The following is a 24,588-nucleotide window of genomic DNA, read 5'->3' as shown; positions in this document are numbered from 1 at the left end:
AACGTTCCATTTCGAACACACGCTGCCCAGACATGCATGTTTATGGCCCTGCCTCTGTCTTCGGGCCCCGGGCCCCGCCCCCTGGTTCCATTTTTGCTTTCCTGGAAGCAGACTTGTCTAGGAACGCCTGGGATGTTCACCGGCCCATCCCCCTGGTCCTAAAATGACCCAGGCTGCTGACATCCAGTGGCTTCCCGGCTTCATTACTCATGTATAGCCTGTCTGTTGTGGGGGGCCCTGTCCCTCCTGAGGGGAGCCCTGCCCAGGGCGGTGTGAACAGCCCCACCACGGGCAGAAGAGCAGCAGCTGTGAGCAGGCGGTCTGCTGCGCCAGGGGCGCTCCGTGCTGCCAGACTTTGAGGAGCAAGCCGGGACCCGACCACCCAGTTCAGCCCCAGCCGGCCTAACCCAGGGCGGAGGCCGCAGCTCACCCCTTGAATTCGGCCTCCTCCGTCTCCCTCTCCCCTCCTCCATTCTGCACCCTCCCCCTGCCCTTCCTCCCTCCTCCTCCTCCCCCTCCCCCTTCCTGCCCCCCCCCCCCCCGCCTTAAAGGCCTAATAGGTAATCATTTCCTGACAGAAAACTCGAATTGGGAAACAGAAGCCATTTGAAAAGAAACCGACTCCGCACTTTATTATTTTTCCAGGGAAAACAGGCTCTCCCTCTCGCCGGCCCGGGCGCCAGGGCGGGATATGCGTGGTGACAGGCCTGCAGCTCTCAGGACGGTGGGCTGAACCCGGGCCACAGCCCCCCGACTGAACCCGGGCGTCCTCACCGCCTGCTTCCCGCTGCGCTCCCTCCAGCACAAGTGGTTTGATTTCCGAGGAAATCGTTCCTTTTGAACCCGAGACTGAGCAAGGGAGGGAGCAAAACCAAGGAGGAAAAAAGTTTGGTTTCAATATGTGAAACTGGCTCCCCCCTGGGGGAAACGTTAATTCCTGTCAAATGTGTAGGGAGTACACAAAAGGGAAATTTTCCGCGTTTGCAGATGTGTTTCAGGGCGCTCCAGCTCCCAACCTCTGTGCGAACTGTCTCACCTGCGTCCAAGGGGCTTCTGGAGGGAAAGCGCCCTGGGACGACCTGGGAAAGGGCGACGAAGGGACGCCTGGCAAGGGGACAAAGTGGCTGAGCAGCCACCGCCAGCCGGATGTGCCCTGTGGTGCGGAGGGGACCCGTGCAGCGGCAAGACAGAGAAGAGGGCGGCGCCCGGCGAGGAGCAGCGCCTTCCCACGGCGGACGAGGCTGAGCGAGCACTTCTCCTGCGCTTTTCCCCTCTTCTTCCCCCAGCTGCACAGACTGCAGGGCCGAGAGGCTGCAGGTCAGGGGACCGACAGCCCAGGAAAGCGGGGTCCGGAGACACTGCCCCTCAACTGATCTCGCCGAGCCATATAAACCGAGCCATGGCTGTGGTCGTCCAAAACATTTCCGCCCTGGTTTCCGAAATCCAGTGCCCTTGGGACAGAACAGTCAAGAACTGTAATTCAAATGGGTGTCTCTGGGGGCACTTCTGGGCATAGCTGGAGTTCTGAAGAGGAAGGGAAGACGGTGGGGGTAGCTGGCAACTCCAGCGATGAGATGGAGACCTTGCAGACACTTCTCCTGCAAAAATAAATCACCCTGAAGGTTGGTAAATATTCACAGATAAACGAAGGCTGTGACAACCTCAGAGTTTAAAGTGAGATGGGCTATGAAATGAGGCCCTGTTAGATCTTCACCCCAAGTTGCAGATGGAACCCTCCACCTTGCGGGAACACAGAAGAGCTGGCTGGGATGAGACTCTGGGCACAGTCCCCAGGGACATCTGGCTTCTATAAGGCTCTCAGGTCCACTCAGGTGATCTATGTCACCTCCCACATTATTGCCCAGACCTCTGGAGGGAGCTAAGCCTTGTCCTTCCCAAAACCCACTTCTCTCACTGTTGTTTTTATATGTTTTAAACCTGTCTTCCTGGTGGGACCGGTGCGTTCCTGAGGGCGGAGCTTTGCTGTGTTGCTCCCCTCTGAGTCCCCAGTGCCTGCCTCAGACTGGCACACAGTAGGCGCTTACCTACTCTTTGCTGAATGAGTGAATGAATGAGCCCTCCCACTTGCTGCTACTGAAGGAGGCTGTTGGGAAGACAGTGAGAAAAAAGAAGAGGTGGCGGTTTTTAAACTCCCAACTGGTCTAACTTGACTTAGCACAGTTTAGGAAAGAGCTTTGAGGGCAAAAATCCCCTAACACTATTCCCAATATCAGCTAAAAGAAGTCTGGCCTGGCGACACGTGGAGGGTTCCCGCTGGGTGACAGGAGTGCCGCCTGCCATGTTGGGGTGGGGCTTGGGGAGCTGGGTGCACGGTGAGAGTTGCCAGACACACAAACAAGCAGACTGTAAGAAGGCCAGCTTTACAGAGTAAGCAGCAGCTCCCAGGAGATGTAATGACACCAGTTGCTGGTGTTGCCACAGATTCCCCGGCCCCACTCTTTTGGGCTGAGGCGCAGAAGGCTGCAATTAAAGTGTGGGTGTTATCCTGGAGGACAAGCTAGCAGGAACTTAGGGAATGAGACATAAATGCTTTGATGGTCAACAAAAAGCATCTTAGTACTTGGAGCTAGGAAGAGAAGGGACCCTCAAGCGAAACCAAGACAAATGCTGGCAGCAAAGGCAGTGAAGCAAATAGAAATGTGAGAAGAATATTTAGAAAAGAGAGCTGCTACCCACTTGGCCAATATAAGTTCCTACTCTAGATTTAATTCCATTTTTCACCACACCTCCAAGTCGATAGAGGAGGAAACTGCCGTGGACACACTATGTGGTGACTTCAGCAAAATGCGACAGAACAGCCACAATATTTTTATAGGCAGTATGGTGAAATAGACACTGGATGATGAGAAAGTTAGCTGGATTTGGAACTGATGAACAATTGAATCTGAAGAATGATTCATGGTCTGATAACATCTAGAGAGTTGTTCCTAGAATTTAACTTTTTTATCAGTCATTTTTTTGAAGAGAGAAAATATCAACGTTGCAAATGAAAAAATAAAATAAAATAGAGATCGCCAGTACCATAGACGACAGACTCAGGATTCAAAAGGCCATCAACAGTCTCAAATATTGGCTGAAACTGATGGAATGAAGCTTAACACAGAAGAAAGATAAAGTCTTACATTTAGTCTCCAAAAATAAATCACAGAACAGGGTGGAGGAGACTTGGGTTGGCCGACGTTCATAAGAAAAAGGTCAGAGGATTAAGGATAACTAGAATGTAAACAGAGGAGGAAGAGAAAGCGTAAAACAAGAGAAGTGACCAAAAAACCAGGATGCGCTTCTTGGGAAAGAATGTTTTGGGAAATGTGAGTGTTCCCTTCAAACATTCAGAGGACAGTCTATCAAGAAGAAGAGGGAGCTGCAGAGGGAAGTCAGGGAGACAGACTTGTTCCACAAGAGAACAAAGAACCTCCTAGAAATTACAGCTGTGCATCATTGACATGGGCTTTGCCTCGGGAAGCAGTGAGCTCCCTGTGCTGGCAAGACCAGATCCAAGTCTTCTACTGACAGATACCTTGCAGACAGCAATCGTGCAGTGTGTGGTACACCAAACTAGATGATTCCTCCTCGAGTCTCCTCTCTCGCATGTCCTCTGATTCTGGGAGCATTGAGGAAGCCTTTGTTTACAGCACTGAATTATGACAACAGACCATCTTGATAAGAACACACATCCTAGGAAATAGGGAGTGGTGAACAAAACATTAAAACAAAGCCCAAGCAGACAGAAAATTTTGTGCATTTCACCCTTTTGACAAGGAGACCTGTGGAATGGGTTTGAAGAAAAGGGCAGCCAAGGTGGAAGCTCCGTCGACCATGGGGGGAAGAGCTCAGCGCTAGGTGGTCTAGCACCTTAAAAGTTCCTCTCAGTCTTTTAATTCTGGGTCACTTTTTTTAAAAATCCCTTTCCCTGCCTTGGTCTTGGCGAGGACACACATCATTAGGTCGCTGAGTTTTCCTTGTGAATCACTCATAGAACAAGCAGTCACTCTGCCATGTCATAAAATATTTTTCCACTTAAGGACACAAAAGAATTTGTTGTGAACACAGAGAACCCTGACATGCCGTCCCCTTGCCAACAGTCCCAGAAATTGTCTGAAAGAAGAGAGTCAGAGGAGGGAGGAGAGTAAGCAGTGTCTCCATACTCAACACGCAGGGCTTCTCCGGGCAGGTCTTATTCAATCCATCTGGCTGGTCTCATGAAACATTCTATTTTGTACCTTCTGGGGCTGTTGAAGAGGCAGAGTGGAGATTTATAACAACAGTTGTTCATTCCAGCCCAACTGGTTTGGCACAGGGAGGAGCTGTGTTTTTCAGAACAGCTTTTCGACATTCCTACATGAGCTGAAATGCATGAAAAGTTCAGTTTTGAAACAACCAGATGTTTTTGACGGGGAAGAAATAGATGACCTAAAAGGAGGCTGGAAGGATAAACTCAGGGTTTGAGGGAGAGAATGGTACCCCAGGGAGCTCATGTCTTTCTCACAGCTCCTACCAGCCACTCACCATGATTAGCCAACTTGTCCCAAAGCCAGACCCCACTCAACATTTTCCTTCCCGCTTGGGCTGCAGTGCCAGTGCCCAGTGCAATGCTAGGAGTTAAGTGAAGCCGGCCATCTTCTACTGCAGACACTGGGTGGGGACAGGGGTACATGGCCAGGAGCAGACCTCTCAAGGCAGAACTAGCCCAGGTGAAGCACATATACAACGGCTGTAGAACGTAACAGAAATGACATGGAGCTTAGAAGTGGGGGCTCTGAGGGTTTCCACCACTGACTTGGTCATTCCCTTGAGCCCTGGTCTCATCGTCTATAAAACGAGGGGCTTGGAACAGATGATCCCTAAAGACTTTTTGGCCCCCTTGATTCAGTAGGTCACCAGTTCTTCTTGTCCTTAAAAACAGATGAGACATTGAAACTGATCATGAAGAAATAACTTCTCCATTGCCAGTGAGATAAGAGATCAAAAAGGTTTTGTCTCAATAAAGGTGGCATTTCCTGATTTGAAAAGCATAATTACTTTAGTAGAGTCATTGAATTAAACCTATATTACAGTGACCATAGTCACAGATGTTTCAAAATTGTCCATTTCAAATATCCTGACCTGCTATTTGACCCTGAGTTCTGATTTTTTCATCTAAGAAACCATGGTCAGGTACCTATAAATATTGGTGGGAAAATAGACCAAGGTGGGAGAGCTTTAAGTTCATATTTAATGATTGCTTTTATCCTGAGTATAAGGTTTTCCTGTCATTTTTTCACATCCTTTTCAGGTAAGTCTTTTTTGGGGGGAGGGCAAGAGAAGCCCAAGAGTCACACACGTCCTCCTCTCTGGTCTCCGGAGGGGACCTGAATCCTCTCCGGTGTGTCTAAGATGTTGAGCTACACCAGGTATCTGTCTGCTGCTACAGCCAAGAACCAAGAGCTCCAATCATCCTAACTAGTGCTCCTTGGTGGTCTGGCACCTGCTACCATTCCCTCCCACTCTTGTTACCTCTTTCTCCTGTTTTACAAAATCCTGCTTGGGCATAAGGGGAAAAGGGGCTCTGAAAAGTAGGTCCAACTGAGAATGATTTGCTCAGAGATCTTTGAAGGTGCCTGTCTTCATTGGTACTCCCCAGATGCCATACTGGCTTGACTTCCAGAGCCGTGCAGTAAACTCTCGTGCTGCTCTTTGCCTGATGAGCCCCAGCTTCCCAGGCAGCTCCCCGTGCTTTCCAAGTGCTACTAGCACCTGGGTGATTTGTTTCACATTACTCTTGTAAAGTTGCTGCCTCTCCTAGAGCCGCGTCAGCACACCTCCCTCTTCTTCCCAGAGAGCCAAGAGAAACTATTAAAAATGTGTTTGAAATTACACATTCCCCACTCTCCTTGACAGAGGAGCTTTGCAAAACTCGTTAAGAGAGCTGGAGAAAATTCCACAGCACATTTCTGGGTTTATGGTTATGATTTTGCATGTGCGGCTGAGCTAATAGAATGTGACTTTGGACATCCCTGATCCAAGGGAAAATGGCCGCCTAAGTCCAGAGGCTTCCTACCAGAGAGCACTGATGGCTACCATTTTGGCTATTCACCCCCATTCACTCGACTTGGAGACTTCTTGAAAGAGATGAGAGCCAAGGAGACACAGACAAAGACAAAAGGAATAAATTTAAGAGGATTTTGGAAGGAGTCCTCTCACTTCCCTCCCTCTCTGTCCACCTCCCCCCATGCCCACCTCATGCTGTTTCAGATATTGGATGGAGTGATTTAGGCTCATTTTACAGCTTTTCTCTGACTCCGTGAAACTGAGCCCTACCAGAGCTGGACTCCGACTTGTAAATAATCTCAAGAAGCCTCTCTAAGTAGAAGCAGCCTGTTCAATTCAATTTTCTCCTCCAGTTACCGTCGATGACCTCCAGACATCTTAATTTCTTACATAATACCCCAGCGAGAAAAGCCACCTCTCCATTGCCTCTCTTGGAAAGAATGTTACGTTGCCTTTCTCCCTCACTGCCGCGTGAACATGACAACGTGCAAACCAGCCCAGCTCAGATGGGGAACCACCACATCGAAACTCCACACACAGACCTCATGGCTTTATAGCTTCTCCAGAAGATTCGAATGCCTGGTGAATGTATTGCTACACAGACACATTAGAAGTGAAGTTCTCTACCACTTCATTGAAACTGATCTTCTGCTATAAAAACACTGGAGTCCAGTGAGGTTTTCCATCAAGCAAAATGTGAAACAACACCTTCTGACCTCGGGCCATGTAAATGATTTTAACAAGCAACAGCTAACCATACGGAGTCCGTCTAATAAGAAACATATATTGAGAAATCTAGCATGTGGGAGAACTTCAGCAGAATTTTGAAAATCCAGCAAAAATGGGAACTGAACAGCTCAGAAACACTTGATTTCCAGTGTCTTATAAATTCCTGAAGTAAACAATGGAAGACATGTGGAACGCAATGAACACAACTTCACCCTGAGCCAAGAGTTTAGAGATGCAAATCATACCTTCCTTCCTAGTTAGCTGCTCCCTCAGTTCTTGAATTGAGAAACCATTGTTAAATAAGCCAGCTATCCCCAAAAAGATGAACACCAGACTTTTCCTTTCACTCAGATTGAATTCAGAGTCTCTCAGTCTGAAGAAACTGGAAGAGGAAAAACAAAATTCTTATCAGGATTTTCTGGTCAAGATGGTGGAGTGGTAGGACCACGATCTCGCCTCTCTTCATGACTATAATAAAACCACAGCTGAATGCTAAACAACCATTGAAAAAAAGACTGGAACCTAGCAAAAAAGACCTTCTGCAACTGGAAACATCAAGAGGGAAACACAGCAGGGCGGTAGGAGGGGCGTGCTTGCTATATAATTGGGCCCCATACCCTGCGGGTGGGCGACCCACAAGCTGAAGATTTGTTACAAATCCACAGGAGTGAGAGCTCTAAGTCCCACGTCAGGCTCCCCAGCTCGGGTCCTGGCATTGGGAAGAGAAGGAGACCCCAGGACATCTGGTTTAGAAGACCAAGGGGGCTTGGCACTGGAAGCCTCACAGGACTGGGGCAAATGGAGTCTCCATTCACTTGGGAAGGGTGCACAGAATCTCACGTGCACCAGGTCCAAGGACAGAGGCAGTGATTTCATAGGAACTTGGACCAGATCTGCCTGCTGGATTTGGAGGGTCTCTGGGGATGTGGGGGACAGCTGCAGCTCACTTGGGACATAAAAGCTGGTGGTGGACATTCCGGGAGTGTTCATCTACAGGAGCTTTCCTGGGAGCTGACATCTTGATTGGATCATTAGCACCAAGACCTAGCCCCACCCAACAGCCTGTAGGGAAGCCTCAGGCCAAACAACATACAAGGTGGGAACACAGCTCCCCCTCCCCGATCAGCAGGCTTCCTAAGCCACAAAGGCCTCTGGACACAGCCCTACCCACCAGAGATCCAGGACCAAGCTTCACCCAGCAGTGGGCAGGCACCGGCTCCTCCTGCCAGGAAAACTGCATAAGCCCCTAGTCCAGACTTACCCACCAGGGGCAGATACCAGAAATAAGAAAACAATCCCAAAGTCTGTAGAAGGAATCCACAAACAGAAAGATAGACGATAGGAGGTGACAAAGGAATATCTCCCAGGCCAAGGCACAAGATAAAATCCTAGAAGAAGAAATAAGTGATGAGAGAGAATTTAAAGTAATTACAGCCAAGATGTTCAGAGAACTCAAGACAAGTGTAGATGCACAGTGTGAAGATTTTAGCAGAGTTGGAAAATATAAAGAATACCCAAACAGAGTTGAAGAATAAAGTCACTGAAATGAACAATACACTAGAAGGAACCAAGAAGAGACTTAATGAGGCAGAAGAATAGATCAGTGAGCTAGAAGACAGATTAGTGGAAATCACTACTACAGAACAGAAAAAAGAAAAAAGAACGAAAAGAAATGAGGGTAGTTTAAGAGAACTCTGGGACAACATGAAGTGCTCTAATATTTGCATTACAGGGGTCCCAGAAAGAGAAGAGAGAGAGAAAGGACCTGAGGAAAATTTTGGAGAGATAATAACTGAAAACGTCCCCAACTTAGGAGAGGAAACAGTCACCCAAGTCCAGGAAGCACAGAGAGGACCACACAGAATCAACCCAAAGAGGAACACACCAAGGCACATGGTCATCAGATTGACAACAATTAAGGATAAGGAGAAAATATTAAAAGCAGCAAGAGAAAAGCAACAAATAACATACAGGGGAACTCCTATAAGGTTATCAGCTGATTTTTCAGCAGAAACGCTACAGGCCAGAAGGAGTGGCACGATGTATTTAAATTGATGCAAGGGGGAAACTTACAATCAAGAATACTGTGTCCAGCAAGGCTCTCATTCAGACTTGATGGAGAAATCAAAAGCTTCAGAGATAAACACAAGCTAAAAGATTTCAGCACCACCAAACCAGCTTTACAACAAATGTTAAAGGAACTTCTCTAGTCATCAAACCATAAGAAAAGAGAATAAAAAGAAGAAAGAGAAAGAAAAAAAAGAGACCTACAAAAGATTGCTTTGGCTGTTCAGGGTTTTCTGTGGTTCCTTATAAAGTTTGGAATTGTTTGTTCTAGTTCTGTGAGGAATGTCACAAGTATTGTGATGGGGGTTGCGTTGGATCTGTGGGTTGCTTTGGGTAGTGTGGCCATTTTGATAGTGTTGATTCTTCCAGTCCAAGAGCACAAGAAGTCTCTCCATTTCTTTGAGTCATTTCGGTTTTCAGAGGACAGGTAACCTCCTTCGGCAGGTTTATTTCTAGGTATTTTGTTGTTTTTGATGTAATGGAAATGTCTCTGCTAGTTATAAAATTCTGGTTTTTGAAGAGAAAAAAATGAATGAAGGGCTGCAAATGGCAGAATATCCTTTTTTATGGGTGAATTGTATTCCACTATATATATGTGTGTGTGTGTATATATATGTATATATATATATATATGCTTCATCTTCATTATCTATTCAACTATTGATGTGCATTTAGGATGCTTCCATGTCTTGGCAATTATGAATAATGTTGCTGTTAATAGCAGGGTGTATGTATCTTTTGGAATTAATTCTTATTTTGTGGTTGGCTTTATTCCTTTGATAACTATGTAAGTTTAAAAAGCTAAAGCTCAAAACTTTCTCAGAAACAATGAACAATACATATATGTAAATTAAAAATATATGTGCAGTAAAAAATAAAGATCTATCAAGTCATGAAAGACATGGAAGAAACTTAAAAGATGTATTACTAAATGAAAGAAGCCAGTTTGAAAAGGCTACAAATTGTATGATTCCAAACAAATAACATTCTCAAAAAGGCATGGCTACAGAAACAATAAAAAGATTGTGGTTTCCAGGGGCTTGGGGAGAGGGAGGGAGGGAGAGATGGACAGATGGATCACAAGGAATTTTTAGGACGATGAAATTATTCTGTATGGTACTATAGTGGCGGTTACATGTCATTGTGCATTTGTTAAAACCCATAGAATGTACAACATCAAGAGTAAACCCTAATGTGAACTATGGACTTTGGTCAGTAATAATGTGTCCATGTGGGTTCATCAGTCGTACCAAATACACCACACTGATGAGGGGTGTTGAGGGTAGAGGAGTACGCATGTGTGGGTGGGGAGGGGTATGTACGAAATCTCTGTATTTTCTGCTCAACTCTGTTGTGAACCTGAAACTGCTCTAAAAATATAGTCTATTTAAAAAAAAGGTATTTAACTATAGAAAAAATGCTATGGCCAAGTAAATGTCTATGATGATAAACTACATATATTATCAAATTATAATGCAATATTTGTACAGAGAAAACCATATATACAGTTCTTTTATACAATTGAGGTATAATAGTTACCAAAACTGTCTTGAGAAATGTGGCTTAATGAAAGTTCAAACTGAGTAACAGATGAGGCTCTTAAATACATTCCTTTCACTGCTAATTAGAGATAATCCAAGCATTCTGTGAATACTGAGAAAGTCTCACACTTTTTGGTGTGTTCTGGGAATTCCAGTACATTTTAGATGGAGATGTTGACCGTGAAAAAGCTCACTGCTGTGCTCACGGGTACAGCTGGAGGAACTCTGGTCCAAAGGAGGGGATCCCCCTCCTTCCACTGGCCCCAGTGCAGTCAGGGGGAGATGAATGAAGACTTCAGCTTGGGAGGCCTGAGTGGAGGGGTGGGGCCAGTACAGCTTTCGTAGGAGGGCCCACTCCTGCGAAACCGACCATCAGGACTGGGTGCTTGGTCCCCTGGCTGGTTTGTAAAAGCCCCTTGTGATGTGATTCTCATGACCTCTTCCAGAATCTCAAGCACTTTTAGCATCTCTGCCATCTCTTCTTGTTTAGACTGTAGGAATCTTTCTTTAGTTCTTGGACAAAAGAATTGAGTTCCTTCCTCAAACTCAGGTTGACCATCATAACTTTCTGTAAGTGTAGGTGAGGCTGGGTATTTTTTTACTGGCTCCTTCTCTAGCCTGGCATTCTGTACAGGTGTCTCCATCCTGGCATACTCCTTTTTAGCTGCACAAAGCTTGTCAATGAGGTGGCATTCGCCTCAATCTGTGCAGGCAGTGTTTCTGCCAGCTGCTTTTAATGTCTTCCATAAAGGCGACTTCTAACAGATTGAACAATTCTGAAAGTAAATAAGACACCCATCAATAAATTGAGGACAGGCAGACTCAACACTGTCTCCCACTGGAGGCTCTGGAATGTGAACTGAGAGCTCCGGGCCATTGGGCAGCAGCAACGCCAGGACCGCACTCAACTTCCTGAGGATCAGCCCAAAGCCAAGCTCCACAGAGGACGGCAGCCCCTCCATGACACTGACCCATCCAGGGCTCTGCCCAGTTACCATGGATCCACCAGCCACAACAAGCCCCAGGGGACACCCCAACATTCCACCTGGAACCCAACCAGCAACTGACATCCTGGATTGGTCAGCTGTCCAGTCAGTGTTTTGGGGAGGGACTGTGTCAGAGGGGAGGGCTGTAACGAAAATGTCATTCTCTCCATTGTTGTCTAATGGTAATTTTTTCTTACCTTTATCTTTTTGTCTTTATATCAATATAAAATAAAAATATAGTGAAATGTGTCAAAAAATTCTTATCCTATTGGATTAAATGTATCTCTTGATAAAATAAATGCTGAATTCTTAACGGGACATTATACAACCAACACCAAAAGGATTCTTTATTCTGCAAAAATCTGAAACCCAATTTCAGGTCAAAGAGTTAAGAAACAATTTCCAAAAAACAATTCTGAAACCACATCCATCTGTCTAAAAAGATCTCGTTTCCAAAACCCTGTTGTAAGCTTTTTGTTTCCCCGAATATGTTTTTCTTTCCATCTTCCAACTTTTACCTAAAGCAAGGACCAATCTTTACTTACAGAAATATTTCAGAAAAAGTTTTCATCCCAGAATGTTTTCTCTTCTTGATTTCTAAGTATCCTTACCCGCAAAGCCAGATCTTTTTGTTTGTGATAATCACCACCTGCAAAGATCTGATCCTTTTACATGAAAATGCGTGTTTTTCAAATTAACAGCCACTTTACATTCAATTAATCATTCAAAGTTCACAGGCTTTTAAACAGTCATTCTCATCCTTCCGTTGCTGCCATGAAAGAGTTGACTAGCATGCAACCCTGCGGCCCCTAAAAGGGACATTTGCTCTCCGTATTTAGAGGTACGTGGGGCACTTGGTGTCCTGAGAGTTTGGGACCATCTGGTACATGGCACACGGTACATTCCTCAGAAGCAGGACTCCAGTGCACTGTCCTTCATCCAACGAAAGGGTGGCACTTGGCTAATGAGGAACCCATGCATCAGTCTAGCGGCTGGTACTTGAACTACTGGTCTGGAGAAGTAGCATTTTCTAACTGGTGGTAACTGAAGTCTCTCTCTGATTTGGGACAGGAAGTCCTCATCTTGAAATGTACAAGGAATCAAAGCATGGAGGTGTTAAAAACAAGACAACAGCCCCAAATGCAGTCACTTACGCTAAACCCCACATCACCAAACTGAGACTTCATTACAGTTTTGGCCTCTCCCAGAAATGGAATCTTAAGCCTATCCATCAGGAATCACCTGATCAACACCCAGTAGGCAGTCTGACTCATAGGCCCCTGCCATCCTCTAAAGGAAAGTGACCAACACACTTTTAGCCTCCCTGTTCATTCCTTTCTGCCTATAAAAGTCTTCCATTTTGAATGTATAAGCAAAACAGAAACATACTCATGGATAGAGAGAACAAACTTGCGGTTACCAAAGGGGAGAGGGAAGGGGGGAGGACAAATTAGGGGTAAGGGATTAACAGACACAAATTACGATATATAAAATAGATAAGCAACAAGGACCTACTGCACAGCACAGGAATTATACCCATTATCTCGTGATGACCTGTAATAGAAACTCATCTACAAAAATAGTGAGTCATTATGCTATATACCTGAAACTAACACAATATTGTAAATCAACTATACTTTGATTAAGAAAAAAAAGTGTTTCATTTTATACAGCTCCTCAGAGCTTCTTTCTATCTGCTAAATTGAATGCCTCCCTATTCATTGAATCTTTGAATAAAGCCAATAAGGTCTGGAACATTTACTCAGTAATTTTTGTTTCTCAGAAGAGAGTAAGACTGGGCGTCTCAGTGTTTCACTCAGGTGGAGGGTGAGACAGCTAAAAAGAAGACCCGACCCACATTAGCAGAGCCCTAAGAGTGAAGTAAGGAACAACTGATTTTCCCAGGTGAGAGCAGCTAAAACCTCAAGCTGCTCTGAAATCTCTAGGCTGTAATCAACTTTGCTGTCAATGCTCTCTGCCCTGGGAAAGGTAAAAAGGGGCAGAGAGACTTCCTGGTCTTCAGATGGCTCTTAGCACCACGTTTTCAGAAACTGCTTTAAACAAAGAGGCAACTCGCAGAAGAAATTTCCTTGGAAGGACACAGAGAATTTAAGGAGAAGCAAAAACGTACCTGGCAGAGCCTGGCTGGTTTCTGACTTGCCTATGTTATCCTTTTGATAAGCCAGGGACTCAAGCACTCCAGCCTCCCTACTGATGACGGATGCTGCAGATGCCCGTGCCCCAGCCTGTCACGACACTGCTTGCCTGCGATGACCAGCTTTGGAAGAAGGGAAAGCAGCTTCACTTCGACCACATATGCATGAAATCGTCACCGTCTGACAAACAGAAAAGATAAAAACGGTACGAAAAGATATGTTTAAAGTATCTATGTTGGAAACATAAACAATTAGGGGATGGGGGGAGCAAATGTGGGTTGAAAAAAATCTATATTTGGTGAGGAGAATTTCTTAGAACTTTCTCCTCCCAAAACACAAAAAAACAATAAGGAGGGAAAAAAAGAGAAATAAGGAAAGAAAAAGGGGAAAGTCAGTGAATTTAAATGTAAAAAGCCTTGTGAAACTGAAGTCCGCTGGGCTCAGTGGGACTCAGCAGCTGTGCGAGCTGGCAACCCACCCTTGTGTGACTTCCCTTCTCTCACTGGGTATCTGCTTAGAGCCAAACTAACTGCCCAATTAACACCAGATTATCAACTGGAAAAATTCTCTTGTGATTCAGATTGTATCATTTCCCCAGGGACACCCCCTCACCCCTGCCTCCAGGAACCCTCCACCAAACCCGCCTCCTGTTAAAATCTGTCTTACACCCAAGATTTCCCGTCACAGCGCTTCCTACCTTACAGTTTGTGGGGTAAGCATTTGGTTTTCTGTCTCCTCCACTGGCCCACAAGCCACACGGAGGTAGGTGGGTGTTAGCTTTTGTTCAGTGTTGATCCTCAGCCAACAGCACCATGCCTGACACATTTGCTCATTCATTCATTCATTCAATAAATGTTCACTGGGTTCATTCTATGTAACAGGATCTGTGCCAGGGAATGGGAATACGTGTGACATCAGACAGAAAAAGGCTTCTACTCTCACAGTGGAGTTATTTTTTTAATATATATATTGAAGTATAGTTGATTTACAATGTTGTGTTAGTTTCTGGTGTACAGCATAGTGATTCAGTTATACATATACATTCTTTTTCATTATAAGCTATTATGAGATATTGAATAAAGTTCCCTATACTATACAGTAGGGCTTTGTTTTCTATCTATTTTATATATAGTAATGTGAATCTGAAAATTCGACTTCAATTTACCCCTCCCCACCACTTTCCCCGCTGATAACCATAAGTTTGTTTTCTATGTCTGTGAGTCTGTTTCAGTTTTGTAAATAAGTTTATTTGTACCATTTTTTTAGATTCCACATACAAGAGATGTCATGTGATATTTGTCTTTCTCTGTCTTACTTCACTTAGTATGTTTCTGTGTCCATCCACGTTGCTGCAAATGGCATTATCTTATTATTTTTTATGGCTGAGTAGTATTCCATTGTATAAATATACCACAACTTCTTTATCCAGTCATCTGTCAATGCACATTTAGGTTGTTTCCATGTCTTGGCTGTTGTAAATAGTGCTGCTATGAACATTGGGGTGCATGTATCTTTTTGAATTAGAGTTCCCTCTGGATATATACCCAGGAGTGGGAGTGCCGGATCATAGGTTAAGTCTATTTTTAGTTTTTTAAGGAATCTCCATACTGTTTTCCACAATGGCTGCACCAAACTGCATTCCCACCAATGGTGTAGGAGAGTTCCCTTTTCTCCAACATTTACCATTTGTGGGCACCGTGTTTTCATTCAGGGATGGAGCTGGGGTGGGAAAAGCAAGGCAAATACAGAAGTAAATTAAACGAACAAGGTAACTTCAGATACTGTCAAGTTCCATGAAGAAGTAAAAGAGGATGATACGGCTCTGAATGCAGCCCTGGGGTGGGGGTGGAGGGAGGTGGGAGGCGTCTGATAGAGCTGTGGGAGAAACCTCAGAGAGGGGGTGTTTGAGCAGAGGCAGGAGGGACAGGAAGCAGTCATCTCTGCAAAGGTCATGGCGATGGAACATTCCACAGATTGCACACTCCTTCAGGTGACAGAACTGGGCACATCTGTGAAAGAGCGAGGAAAGGACTGCGCCTGCAGTGTGATGGCATCTGGGGAGAGAGGCAGACGGCGAGGTGGGGTGGAAGACAAGGCAGGTTGTGTGGGTTATGGCGGGAGTTGGGATTTTGTTCCAAGGTCATGGGAAATCACCGGAGAGGTTTAAGTGAGTAGGACTTCGGAATGATGTGACTGTCACTTTAAAAGAATCATTGACTCTCGCATACGGGGGTTTATGGGATTGTGTAGTGAAAACGAGGGATATCCTTGTTCGGGGATTGCAAAATCACAACATTAAGCTTTCTGGTCTGGTTAGTAGGGGTCTTCAGATAGCTCTTCATGGCGACTCCTTCATTTGAAAGCATCTTTGCAGCAAGTGAGGCAGAAATCCCAGTGGTTAGAGCTGCCCTTTACCAGTAGGATTCAGACTTAGTGAGTCTGACCCAGGCATTGAGAGCATCCCCGCTGCGGCTGAACAATAAAACTTAGGACAGAAAGTGAGGGAGAGAAAGAGGAGGAAAGAGGTGGCTTGTTTAATAAGTGTTGTTGGATTTGCTCCCTTCTTGAAAAGCTGAATTTACAATAAAATTTAGTCATCTTCTTCAGCAAGGGAATTTATTTCAACCCTGTTCACGATGGGGGGCGTAGTCAGAGCAATGTCACAGGCCACTGCTTCTCAGAAAAAAAAAAAAAGAGCACTCTCACACCTAGGAGTGAGTGAGGGAGAACCCTAGGAAGGCAGCCTTTTCACCTCCTATTCCATAATATGCCTAGATTTGTTTTAAAATTTAGAGATTACAGCATTCCAAGTGAGTTGTCCAAAGTCCTGTTTTGGAATGTGGCAAAAGGGGAATCCAACCAGCAGGTGAACATCCTGCACCCCAAAGCAGTGCTCTTCATCCTGCCTCGGATGGGGTGCAGCCTGGAAGATGCTCAGCTGATGAAGCAGTTGGCTGGCTGCGGAGCATTTAAGAGGTTGGAAAGCAATGTCTTCTTTACAGCTTCCACTACAGTCCTCCTCTTCTGATGCACTTCCATGTACTCACAATTCAGTGGAGGAAGCCCTTGGTAATCAGAGTCAGTTTTTCAAAATGTGCTGGACCAAGGACAAGGACTTGATGGATAAGATGGTCTTCAAGAATGAGTAGGATCTGGGTGGGTCAGAAAGTTTGTGTCCCCTCCTCCATGTTCATATGTTGTAATTCCAACCCCGGAAGGTGACGGTGTTAGTAGGTGGGGCCTCTGCGAGGTGCTAAATCAGGAGGGTGGAGCCCTCACGAATGGGATTAGCGCTCTTATAAAAGATTCCCAACCCACGGCCACCACAGCGAGAACAGCTCGAAGTCTGCAATCGTGCTGCCCCCTGAGACTTCCAGCTTCCAGAACTGTGACAATGCATTTCTGTTGTTTAATTAGTTAATTAATCAGAATGAGATTTAGAAATTTTAATGTTTGAAAATTTTCTATCAATTAAGTTATTTTGCTTGTCTCTCATAGCGTTCTGGATTTAAAAAAAAAGTCCAACCCTCTGGGAAGTCCTGGGCAACCTGACACATTGCTGCGGCTGCCCCAGGGTGCCCCGCTTCCCAGGGTGAGAGGTGATGTTCTAGGCCACCAGGGCCACTACCCCGCACCCCAAGAATTGGGTCCACACATCAAAAAGCTGCAAATGGAAGCCGGGCGAGAGGGAGGGAGGCAGGAAAGGAGGAGCTAAGACTCCTGCCCAGGTTCCAGAATATGCCTGGATTTTTAGAAGGTGCTCAAGTCCTTAACAGCATCCTTCCCTTCAGGGTGCGCCCCGTTATTCCTACAGGCCCCGTGGGTCCTAGGTTGATTCCCAGTTCTACAACCACTGCTCCACTCACCACAACAGACTCTCTTGTTGCTCACTTTTTTTTTAATTGACGTAGAGCTGGTTTACAATGCTGTGCCTTCTTGCTTACGTTTTGAAGAAAAGCCACGTGCTGTGCATTAGTAGAAGAAAACCAAAGGGTCTCGCATCATCCTATGTCGGTCTAGATGAGTTGTTCACGAAGTTCATGTCAGTTTCTCTGTTTTGCAAAATCAATGCAATTTCCCTCTTGCTCAGCCAACACCACGCTCCCAGTCAAACCAGCCATCAGCCGTTATCTTTCAAAAAAAGTCAAATAATGAAGTATTCTTGCTTTCCTGAAATGTCTTAAAAAGCTTACTTTCAGGCCGACACTCTGCTGGCCAGCTTTTATTTAGAAACACGTTTTTCACACATTCATGTCAGTTCTCTGGAAGAGAAAAGGGCCCAGAAAGTAAACAAAGCGGCTGAGGCTGCTGCCCACCGCCAGGCCCTGGGCCCTGGTTAGGCCCGAGCCGTGAGAATGTAGCTTTGCAGGCGGTGGCACCAGCCAGACTCTCCTTCAAAAGGGACCCTTGTTGCCCTGGAGGGTTGAGAATTGAAAAGGAAAGCTTTTCAAAGCCATCAGAAAGTGAAAATCAATCTAAGTGCATCCATGTAGCACCAGCATGTCAGAATTCATAATTAGGGGTCATAAATCTTTCTGCAACGGAGCAAAAATAAGTAAGCTCAGGCGAGCACAACTCGAAAGGCTGCGGGCGGACACACACTCCAAGTGTCAGCTTTAATTTATTTCTCCACTTGGAAAGAGGAGGAGACTTTGACAGCTGGCTGCCAGTCTGGAGGGAGCCTCCTCAACTCTTCTTCTGGCCCAGACAAAGGTTTGAATGTTGTAGGGAGACATCCAAAGAATAACACAGGAAGCTTTTGACTTCTTCCATTGAAAAAAAAAAGTGTTCTTTGGAAGAGGTGGGGGATGGGGGAGGGCAAGCTTTCTCTAGGCATCTCTTTTTTATAATCTAAAATGCTCAGCACATTGCAACCGAATACCAACAACAACAACGACAAAACCAAATACCAACAAACAAACGAAAAGGAAAAGTCTGATTTACAGTTCGCTGTTGGATGCGTCTGGAGGGGGCTTAGGAAAGACATTCACAAACTGTTGTAACTGCACTGAGAACTCTGCTGGGACAGAGAGATATGTCTATAATTGTGTATGTATGTATTCACACAGTTCAGAGTGTATATAACCATGATCCTTGTGAATGGAAGCAGCACCGTTAGCGCATCGCAATAGGAGGGGCTCTATAGTAAGGGAATTTCCTGAGAGCGCCACGTGGAGAAATGTCAAGGAACACAGGACCCCTGGAACTGATTCCCTGCCATTAGACTCAGCAGTATGAAAATACACTCGTTCCTTCTCTTCTGCTGTCACTCACTTGAAGACATCAAAAGAGCAAAACAGGAAGCTTCATGGGGAGCAAAGTAAAAGATTTCTGAAGTTCTCTGGGAAGCTGTCTTCTGCAGCCACCATGCAAGATTAGAGCCACGGCTAACGAGCTATGAGCTGAGTCAGGATAACACATGCAAGCTGTCTGTCTGTGCGGGCATGCAGGAGTCAGGCTGGGACTTAGTCACCAGATCCCTAGGTCACCCCTGAGCTTTTGTGTCTCAGTTTCCCTTGCCTATAAAGTAAGACCTTTCTGTACTAGTGAATTATTTTTATGTTTAAGATAAATGAGGTTAAAAGGTTATTTCCAGGCTGTCCCTCTGCTGGCAGCCCTTTTAAAGCCTGAAATGCCTTAAATATACAAGAAGTGCATTGCTCCCAGATTACTGGGCGGAGAGTGGAGAGCAGAAAGCAGGTCACTACCCACCCAGGGTAGAAGCCTTTTTTAGTTTGTTTCTTTTTTCTTGTTTTTCTAGTTCATTTACTCTTTTTTTTTTTTTAAATTGAAGTATAGTTAGTTACAATGTGTCAATTTCTGGTATACACGTAATGTCCCAGTTGTACATATATATATATATATACATATATTCATTTTCATATCCTTTTCCATTAAAGGTTATTACAAGATATTGAATATAGTTTCCTGTGCTATACAGAAGAAACTTGTTTTTTTATCTATTTTTATATTTAGTAGTTAATATTTGCAAATCTTGAACTCCCAGATTTATCCCTTCTCACCCCTTTCCCCTTGTACCCATGATTATTTGCTATGTCTGTGAGTCTGTTTCAGTTTTGTAGATGAATTCATTAGTATCTTTTTTCTTTTTTTAGATTCCACATATGAGTGATATCATATAGTATTTTTCTTTCTCTTTCTGGCTTACTTTACTTAAAATGACAATCTCCATGTCCATCCATGTTGCTGCAAATGGCATTATTTTATTCTTTTTTATGGCTGAGTAGTATTCTATTGTATAAATATACCACAGCTTCTTTATCCAGTCATCTGTTGATGGACATTTAGGTTGCTTCCATGTCTTGGCTATTGTATGTAGTGCTGCTCTGAACATTGGGGTGCATGTGTCTTTTAGAATTAGAGTTTTCTCCAGATATATGCCCAGGAGTGGGATTGCTGGATCATATGGTAAGTCTATTTTTAGTTTTTTGAGGAATCTCCATATTGTTTTCCATAATGGCTGCACCAAACTATCTGGTTTCTCTTGAAGGCCAATGTGGGATGGGAGGTGGTACGTGGAAAAGGAGCCGGTGACTATTTGCAATTTGTATGCAGCCAGTGGTATGGAAGGACAGGAGCTCATAGACATCGGGGGCTTTCATGACAGCATCCTGTCTCTTCCACACAGGCAACTCACAGGAAGCATGACTTGTTAGAATTGCAACATCGCTTTTCAGACCCATCTGTCTTCCACTGTCAAGAGAAGCTAGAAAAGTTAACTTTTAGTTAAGTTAGCATTTGGAATTATTCTTTTGGGAAGAAAATACCTGATCTTATGCTAGACTTTGCCTCATTTCAGGAGACAAATGCCATCAATTTATCTCAGGTCTAGCTAGCATGCCAGTGCCCGTAAGTAACAGGGCACTTGTAGCATTCGTTGGCCATGCTACGTTGTGGCTCCCAAGGAAGAGGCTCCCAAGTACTGAGAGTCAGTGGAAAGAACCCTCTTGAACTCTTCAGATACATCTCTTGGAGGTGGAATTGGGCATCTGCAGGCAATAACTCCAGGGCATAGGTTTTGGCGGTCCTCCCTCATTTCACCACCCTTCCCCCACATTCAGCCCATCCCTAAACCACCATTTAAGCTCCCTTCTGCTTGAAAGTTTTCTTTCATCTGAGAATCCAACACTACAATACTTGTATAATATTGTGGAATAAATAACCTGCTATTCCAGCCATCATTAACCCTTTCAAGGGCACAGTAACACTCACGAATTCCTTTTCTTCCTGCCAATGTCCTCCCCTTTATTTAATTATTTATTTTTAATGGAGGGACTGGGGGTTGAACCCAGGACCTCGTGTATGCTAAGCACATGCTCTACCACTGAGCTATTACCCCTCCCCTTTTTTAAAAAAATTTTTTATGTCCTTCCCTTTAGGCTGGTCCCCATGGTCATGTAATTCCACCAGGAAGAAAAAAATCATTTCCTATATTCAGCAGATTCATTTCTGATTGGTTTCCCTCATGCCTCCAGTATCCTTCATTCCTTATCATGAAACCTCAGTGGCATCGAACAATAGACATTTATTTTTGCTCACAAGTTCTGTGGGTTTGTGGGGAGGTTTTGCTGACCTGGGCAGGTGTGGCTGATTTCAGCTGGGCCTGGGTGGTCAGTTGGCAGGTCAGCTGGGGCCCCGGTGGGAGGAGCCACCTCTGCTCCACTCGGCTTCCCATCCTCCCGAGGGCACCAGGGCTTGTTCATGTGGCTGCTGGGCAGAAGCACACAAAGCCTCTTTAGGCTGGTACATTATTCTTCTAGAGCATTCTGCTGGCCAAAACAAATCACAAAAGTTGGCCCAGATCCAAGAGATGTCGATAAGAGCAAAAATAAACAAATGGGACCTAATTAAACTCATAAGCTTTTGCACAGCAAAGGAAACCATACGCAAAACAAAATGACAACCTATTGAATGGGAGAAAATATTTGCAAATGATGTGACTGACAAAGGCTTAATTTCCAGAATATATAAACAGGTCATATAACTTAATTAAAAAAAAAAACCCAATCCAAAAATGGGCAGAAGACCTAAACAAGAAATTCTCCAATGAAGACATACAATTGGCCAATAGGCACCTGAAAAAATGCTCAATATCACTTATTACCAGAGAAATGCAAATCAAAACTACAACAAGGTATCACCTCACACCAGTCAGAATGGCCATCATTCAAAAATCCAAGAATGATAAATGTGGGAGAGAGTGTGGGGAAAAGGGAACTGTCCTACACTGTTGTTGGGAATGTAGTTTGGTGCAGCCATTATGGAAAACAGTATGGGGAGTTTCTTCAAAAAACTAAAAATAGACTTACCATATGATCCAGCAGTCCCACTCCTGGGTATATATCCAGAGGGAACTCTTAATTCAAAAAGACACATGCACCCCAATGTTCATAGCAGCACTACATACAATAGCCAAGACACAGAAGTAACCTAAATGTCCATCAACAGATGACTGGATAAAGAAGCTGTGGTGTATTTGCACAATGGAATACTACTCAACCATAAAAAAGAATAAAATAATGCCATTTGTAGCAACATGGATGGACCTAGAGATAGCCATCCTAAGTGAAGTAAGCCAGAAACAGAAAGAAATATACCATATGATATCACTCATATGTGGTATCTAAAAAAAAAGAGACACTATGAACTCATCTACAAAACAGAAACAGACTTGCAGACCTGGTAAACCATCTTATGGTTACTGGGGAAAGGGTGTGGGAGGGGATAAATTTGGGAGTTTGAGATTTACAAATGTTAGCCACTATGTATAAAAATAGATTTTTTTAAAAGTTTCTTCTGTACAGCACAGGGAACTATGTTCAATATCTTGTAATAACCTTTATTGGAAAAACTATGAAAACAAAATATATATGTATATCCATGAGTGGGACATTGTGCTGCACACCAGAGATAGACACATTGTAACTGATTGTACTTAAATTAAAAAAAAACGAGGTTCAAAACAGGCTCCACGTCTTGGTGGGAGGAAGTCACTTCTAAATCACACTGCAGAGATTTGGATCCACGGAGAGACAGAGAGATGGGTCCACTTTCACCATAGCTTTACCCTAAATGGATGAGACAAACAACCCTTATGTTCCATATTAGAGGAGAATGATAGCTATTTCTTTGCGCGGATGTTTGTCTAAATTTAAGAATTTATTGGGTGTGGACGTCTCTAACAGCAAGTCCTAAAAAGAAAATTGCTCTATTTTTTATTTTTTTCTGAGGGGATTTTTCTGAGGGGCTTAGCCTCCTAGTGACTAAAAATCTTTTCATTAACTGGAACAGGTTGAAGAAGAGAAAAAGAAAATATATGTATATATATATATATGCACCTTTCACCTTAATTTCAGGGTTAAAGCTTTGAGCCTTTTTTTATCTAGACTTAAAGAAAAGCAACTTTACCAAAGGAGAGTGAACTTCTCACAACATCTATTAACAAGGGAGGGTAAGCTTTTGAGCTTCTTGGTAGATGTAAGCTGGTCCATTCAAACTTCTTACAGCTTCCGGATAACACAGACCTGCGGGGTTTCATATCCACATCCAGCCTCTTAATGTGCTTACTTATCCCTTAGGTGACTGGATCCAATTTGACAGCCTTTTGGATTTTATATGGTGTAACCATCTCACTGCAGAAATAATAATTTTAATAGTTTAATGTTTTTAATGTTTTTCTTTCTCATTTTTTGAAGATACGTTTTTATTGAAGTACAGTCAGTTTACAATGCTGTGTCCATTTCTGGTGTACAGCATAGTGCTTCAGCCATACATGAACATACATACATTCGTTCTCATATTCTTCTTTACCATAGGGCACTGCAAGATGTCGAATATGGTTCCCTGTGCTACACAGTATAAACTTGTCTCTTTCCCATTTTTGAATTGAAGTAGAGTTGATTTACAATGTTGTATTAGTTTCCGGTGTACAGCACAGTGATTCAGTTACACATATATATATAATACATATTCTTTCTCATATTCTTAAAAATTTCAGAGTATTGGAGAGCCAGGGTTGGAAACCGTCTTGCTAAAGCCAAGGGAAATCTGAACTGGGGAGAGGGCTTCCTGTGGGCCCTTTTGCAGGGACACCTGCCTGAAACAGAGGCTGAGGTCACTTCCCACTCACCCGTGGGAGGTAACCTTTCCCTTTCCTGGAATGGGCTAGCCCTGTGGTACAGAGGTCATTGGTCACTCCACATCCTGCCCCCTTGCCACGCGAATTTCAGTTCTTCCTTCTGGGTGGAATGCTCTTCTTCCCTTGACTTTGGGCTCTGCTACATGACTTGCTTTGTCCAATAGGATATTAGCAAAGTGACACAAGCAGAGACCTGCTTTCTTGAGCTCCCATCATGAGACGAATGTGCCTTGGGTAACTGAACAGTCCCCGGAAAATGAGAAGCACCTAGAAGATGCTTGAACTGCTGAAACCATCCAAGCTGCCCCTGTAGGCCCACAATTTGAAGCCAGGCTACGCCAGCTGACCAGCAGATACATGATCCAGGATAAAAGCTTATTTTTTTATACCACATTTTGGGATGATGTGTTATGCGGAAGTGTGTGGCAATAGCTGACTGATATTACTCCCCATGGAAAGTGGAACAAGTTATAAATTACAACTGGAAGCCTGTTGTTTGGTGTGTAATACAGGTTTATTTTTTTTTATAGCTGCAGAATTTGGGAATTGTATTTTATCAGTGACTTGATTGGTCCTTCCTGACCAGCTGGCATCCCAGATTCCCTTGGCAACTGAGACACCAAGTGGACAAATTGGATAGAAGAAAATTAGATATTTAATTTTTGTTTCATTTTTTACTACAGAAATGATCATACCCAAAAGAGAGTTATGAGCCCTCTTACAACCATCATCCAGTTTCAACTATTTTCAGCATTTTACAAAATTCGTTGCTGCTACCCTGGCCATTGTTTTCTTGAAAATTGGCTCTTTTAAATTCCTGGTCCACTGGAATATCCCTTCGATGGGTCCTTAGAGTCAGTGAAAGTAGAAAGGGTCTTCCCTTAGCACAGCATCTTAAATCT

At 44.2% G+C, this 24,588-nt stretch overlaps 1 long non-coding RNA gene across 2 annotated transcripts; it reads right to left on the bottom strand.

Annotated features, from left to right (window-relative positions):
• Nucleotides 1-629: 629 nt before the first annotated feature.
• On the bottom strand, nt 630-21,402 carry LOC135319367 (uncharacterized). Of its 2 annotated transcripts, XR_010377885.1 has the most exons (4): nt 21,122-21,402; nt 13,503-13,707; nt 3,539-3,696; nt 630-1,598 (listed from the first exon to the last, which is right to left on the bottom strand). It is a non-coding gene; the product is annotated as an uncharacterized LOC135319367 (long non-coding RNA). The 2 variants fall into 2 exon arrangements; XR_010377886.1 differs by lacking the exons at nt 630-1,598; nt 3,539-3,696 and adding an exon at nt 10,412-11,161.
• Between the last annotated feature and the right edge of the window lie 3,186 nt (nt 21,403-24,588).

This window comes from Camelus dromedarius, chromosome 26 (genome assembly GCF_036321535.1).
Source record: "Camelus dromedarius isolate mCamDro1 chromosome 26, mCamDro1.pat, whole genome shotgun sequence".
Lineage (NCBI taxonomy): Eukaryota > Metazoa > Chordata > Mammalia > Artiodactyla > Camelidae > Camelus > Camelus dromedarius.
Note: the sequence above shows the minus strand (reverse complement) of the source record. Positions and strands in the feature narration are given on the sequence as shown.